This window comes from Cavia porcellus, unplaced genomic scaffold (assembly GCF_034190915.1).
Source record: "Cavia porcellus strain 051 isolate PalLab524CR breed Dunkin Hartley unplaced genomic scaffold, mCavPor4.1 scaffold_29, whole genome shotgun sequence".
NCBI classification, from domain to species: Eukaryota; Metazoa; Chordata; class Mammalia; order Rodentia; family Caviidae; genus Cavia; species Cavia porcellus.
Window position 1 is genome coordinate 42136559 of NW_026947512.1, and position 6000 is coordinate 42142558.

Genomic DNA, 6000 nt, shown 5'->3' on the forward strand with positions numbered 1-6000 from the left:
AGTGGTGTATATGTTTTCTACTTCTCCACTTTCTTGTCAAAACTTGTTTGTTTATGTTGATAAAAGTAGTTCAAGCATGGTGAATGTATATATCTATGTGGTTTTGATTTCCCTCACAACTAATGATGTTAAACATTTTTTTTCATAAACGTATTTGGATTTCCTTTTTGAGAAGTATATATTTATATATTACCAATTTAATAACATACTTTGGGTTTTAATTACTTGAATTCCCTATGTATTCTGCATGCTAATCCTGTGTGACAGGAAGAGTTGTCTAATTTTCCTCATTTTTTAGGTTGTGTCTTTGTACCACCAATTGTTTCCCGTGCTCTGTAGAACATTCTCAGTTTGTTGTTGCATTTGTGTATACTTGGTTGTGTTGCCCATGCTTTTGAGGTCTTGTCCAAAACCTCCTTTCCTGTGACTATATCCCTTGTTTCTCCAGTAGTTTCAACATCTCGGATTTTACAGTTGCATGCCTGACTCAGTTGAAGTTGACTTTTGTATAGTGTAAGCAATAAATATCTACATTCTCCCTTTGCACGTGGGTATACAGGTTGGCTCACACTATGTATCGAGTAGGCTGTCCTTTCTCCTGTGCATGTTTTTTAAATAATTTTATTTAAGGAGAAAAAGAAAAAAACAGAAAAAGGGTGCAAGTTATACAGAATTTCAGAAAACATAAACAGTAGGAAATCACTAGTTAATAGATTACATATTTTCATCTTAGAAATAGTTGTTCAAGTTACAAAATTAAAGCATATAAAGTGGACATTCAAACAGTGAGACTGCAAACAGTTCTGTTCAATAATCCAAAAAAACTCAGTAATATGGTTATCTATCTTACACATTTAAATATACATGCAGTTATATCCTTTAGAGCACTTTCTTTGCCTCTCTTTTGTACAATGACAATAACACATTTTGGGTTTTATTACTCCCACAGTTCTTATTACTTTTTTTGAAGAGAATAAAACCAAATGTGACATAACAAAACAGTCAGTCAAATCAAAACATGGACATAATACATAATGTAAAAACAAAATACAAGGTGATCAACAATGGTTACCATAATGCCTCTTGCTATCTTAAAAAGAATTGCTTATATCATCAGTTATAATAAAATTGAACAAAACAATAAAGAACTAAACCAATAAAACCAACACATTGGAGACATTACAGGACTTTAAAAGAAGATAATAGTCAAACCAGAATGGGCTTCCTAATGAATCTTATTGTCTTCACAGTTGTTGCCTATGCTCTCAAACTTGGTACTATCAAGCAAAACAGAATAGAGGAAAATCAGTCAGAACAAGATGGTGAGAGCAATACAGGGTTTCAAATCAAGTTAGTAGGAGATCAAAGTGGGTTGCTACAATATGTCCTGCTATTATTTATTTATTTTTCCCTTAATTAAAAAGATAAAAATAAAAAGTAAATAATAAAAAAAGGAGATTGAGATAAAAGAGGACATAACAACAAAACAGCACAAGTCAAAACATAACCATTTAAGGAAAATAGTGTTTCACCACAAGATATCCCAACATAACAGTAGTTACCATAATGTTTCTTTCCTTGAAATCTTTGAAAATAACTTCGTGTACTGTAGCATCAAACATATCAAGACAATGTAAAACGATTCAAGAGAATGACAGTGTTACAGGGTATTTAGAATCAATTAACAGAAAATGAACAATGGTTTCTGTATAATCTCCTTGTCTATAAAATTTTATGTTTATATTATCACATAATAAAGTCCAATAAAATGCAACATGTTAAGACAAATGGAGACAGAAGAACAAAAGTTTGATGGGACTTCAAAACAAGATGATATTAAATCAGCACTAGCTATTATGATGTCTTGTTTTCTCCAAAATAGCTTTTCCTACCATCCAACCTTCTCTGATTCATTTCTGTTGAGCTCTTTTTCTGTCATTAGTTGTCAGTTTGTCTTCTTCATTTCACTTTCTACTCCATTCATTGTGGCCTCTCTGCCACTGTTTCTGGAATCTTGGTATTTTTTTCTTTTTTAGAATTTCCTGCAGTATTCTCTGTAGAGTTGAATTGGTGGCTGAAAATTCCCCTAGTTCCTCTTTATCTTGGAAGCACCTTGTTTTTCCATCAATTTCTAGGGACAGTTGTGCAGGATATATCAATCCCCATTGAAGGTTGGAGGTTGTTATCTTTCAAAGCTTGAATTATTTCCCCCATGTTCTTCATGATTTGATGGTTCGTGCCAAGAAGTCTGCTGTAATTCTGATGGGTGTTCCCTTGTAAGTGATCTGTTTCTTGTCTCTGATGGCTTTTAATATTCTGTTCTTATATTGGATTTCTGGAATTATGATATTATATGCCTGGGTGTAATTCTGTTTGGGTTGTAGGTGGCTGGAGTCCTGTATGCCTCATACATCTGAGTATCTTTACCTTTTGCTAAATTAGGGAAATTCTGGATTATTTCTGTGAATAACCTTTGTAGTTCATTTGTTTGTGTCCCTACCTCTTCTTTTATGTTCTTAATTCTTAAGTTATAGATCCTCTTATCATCTTCTAGCCTTTGTATTATTGCTGGTTTTTTTTCTTGTTATTTTAAGAAGTTTTTCATTTCATGCTCCCACATTACAAATCTGTTCAGATAATCTATCCTTAGTTTCTTTCAAGCTGTTATGCCAGCTTTCAATTGAGCTTTTAGTTTCTTGGTAATATCTTTGAACCTGCTCCACATATTGTATGTTTTCTCTGTTTTCTCCATCAAACAATTCTCCCCTTTTTTTCTGTTCTTCCATTCCGCGTTTTTTCTTGGGTGGTGCTTAGCATTTCTCTAACTATTCTACTTCTATCTTGCTTTACTTCATTAAACTTTACTTTTCAACTCGACTAGGAGGCTCTGGAGATATCACTTTATGTCTATTGGTGCCATGCCTGATATTGCATGTTTTCTGTCCTCATTCTCCTTTGCATTTACCTTTCCTGTATCAGTGTTCTCAGAATCGGGGACTGAGGATCCTTTCTTGTTGCTCCCTCTTCCCGTACTTTTTGTTCCTTCCATACAAGCATATATAGGAGGCCCAGTTTCTTTCTTTGTCAGTTACAGTTTGTTTGAATCCGCTGGCTAGGTGTTCCCGTCCACTGCAGTGTACTAGGGAGACACAGACCTGGGCAGCCTCTGCTGGGCCCGCCCCTCCAGGTCAACCTACTGAAGGCTTCACTGCCAGGGTGCACCGCCAGTTGCTGGGACCTGGTTTGGGCTTGCCTACTGGGTTTTAGTCCATGGCATCATCTAGGCCAAGCATTCCCCACCAATCCCACTTGAGAGGGGAATATGAAATTAAAGTCACTGCAGTGTCCTGTTCTGGCTAGTCTGCCTGGTCCCAGAATGTCCTCTGTTGGAGCCTCCTAGTCTATGGAAGGGTCCCCGTTCCTCTCACTCACCACAGGTCGATGCAAGGCTCCCCGCCAGTCCTGCTCTCAATTCCGTTCGCCAATTCCCTCTCTCAGAGCTTTAACGCATCTCTCTCCCTGCTGTGCTGATTCAGATGCAGCAGCAGGAGCAGGAAATTCAAATCGCAGTTTCTAGAGGTGCGGGTTCCAACTTCAGTGCTGAGATTTTATCTGTTCCGGTTATGGCACTGGGACTGCATTTCCAGTTAGTCTCTTTCAGCTTAGTTCATTCCTGGGTTGGCAGGGTGTATCTCCCCTTCCTTAGGACTCCCCACAGCGCACCATTCCTGGATTCTAGGCTGGCTTTCTCAGAGAGCCTCCATAGCTGCTGTTATCTATTCACCATGTTCACCCAGAAGTCCCTGTGCATGATTTTGACATCTTTGTCAAGTACTAGTTGACTATAAATGTATGGGTTTATCTCTGGGTACTCTATTCTATTGGCCTGTTTGTCTGTTTTAATGCCATTGAAATTTTCATTACAATGCCTTTGTATTACCCTTTGAAGTGAAATAATGCATGTCTCTAATAATGTTATTTTTATTCAAGATTACCTTGTATATTTGGGATATTTTGTACTTCACCATTCATTTTAGGATACGTTTTTCTACTTATGTTCAGATATCATTGGTATTTTTGGTAGGGATTATAATAACTTTATGTAACAGTATATTTTAACAACTTTAATACACATCTGAGTTCTCTCACCCTTCTGGTAGAATCCTTTTGTTTTTCTATGTATGGAATCATAATTCACACATACTTTGATGTTTTTCCTTTCTATTTCTTTGCTTCTTTCTCTTGTATAACTTCTATGACTGATCCATCCAGTTCTATGAGGAAGAAAAGCAACATTTTCTTATAAATTTTACAGGAAAAGCTTTCAGGTTCTCCCTATTCAGCATAATTCTGATTGTGGATTTGTTAGGTGAACCTATATACTGGGCTACACTTTCGTAGAATTATCATCATGAAGGGACACTGAATTTCATTGCATTATTTTTGCATCTTTTAAGATAATAATCTTGTTGAGATAGATTATGTTTGATTTGCAAATTTTAAATATCTCTGCATCTTTAGCTGATCAAGGAGTCAGTTCAACTAGAAGATGTACACATTGATTTTGCCAACAGGTGACCCATTGCCACAAAAGAGGTCACAAAACAAGTCTCAACAAAATTTTAAAAGCTGAAATTTTATTATGTATCTTTACTGACCACAATGGAATAAAATTAAAAATTAACAATGAAAGCTATCTTGGAAATAATGAAAATTCATGGAACTGACCAACATGCTATTGGTTGAGCAATAACTCATTGAAGAAACAGAAAGGGAAATTTTTAAAATTTCGTGAAACAGAAGCAAAGCACATCAAAACTTACAGATACAGAAAAAGCAATACTACAGTGAAAGTTTATAAGAAGAAAAAACATTTTAAATATTTGAAAACTTAATAATAATAGTTAAAAGAGGAAATCACATGAGTAATCCAAAATTCCTAGAAATAAAATTAAATTATAATATATCAACATCAATGAGAAACAGTAAAAGCAGATCTAAAGAACTACACCTCTGATGACTTTTGTCAGAGAGATCTCAAGTCAATAATCTGAATAATGAGAAACAATAATTTAGATGTCAAATAAATTTCAAAGAAAAAGATGTTTGTAAGTAAGGAACAAATTAATGAAACTAAAGCAGAAAATCAATAGTTCAGTAGTCTTTAGATTCAGTAAAATTCACAAACCTCTAAATGACATTTCAACTTTGAAAAGGATAATTAAAAAACTACTATTAAGGATTTGCACACATAAATACAAAAACTTAGATGAAATTAGAGAAGCATAAATCAGTGTAGAATGCCCAAACACAACAGAAAATGTGAACTTAATTTTTAATGAAAGAAAAAAAAAACTTTGGAAAGGAATATATAACACCAGATAGTTTTACTGATAAGTTCTGCCAAAGTTTTATAAAAGAAACAATAACAATTTCTGACGGAGAATAGAAGAGGCAAAATTTTACTAATCTATATTCTTAATTTCAAACCAGATGAAAATATTGAAAGAGAACTGTAGCCCAATAGCTTTCATGAGAGTAGTAAAAGAATCCTTAACAAAATTTTAGCAGATTTTAGTAAAAGATGGACATAGTTATATAAGTTGAATGCTGTGCCTCTGTAATATTTCAACATTAATAACTACTGTCTCCTGTACTAACTAAACAGGAAAATCATATCAATCAATGCAGAAGTGCATTCAAAAATTTCAGTATTAGTTCATTTTAAAATAGCATACAACTAGGGATAGAAGAAGACATTCTCAATTTAACAAATAGAATCCATTTACTTTTAAAACTATAACTATCATTATATTCAAGATATAAAAATCCAATCTTTTTCCCCAAGGATTAAGAACAAGCAGGGATATACATTCTCCTCAATTTGTTAAAATGTAACAATGTAACTTGAAATTGTACCTTTTTGCTGTAAGGCAATGTATGCATATTAAAGATATAGAGATCATGTGTGTAAAAATAAAATTCTTATTTCTCACAGAT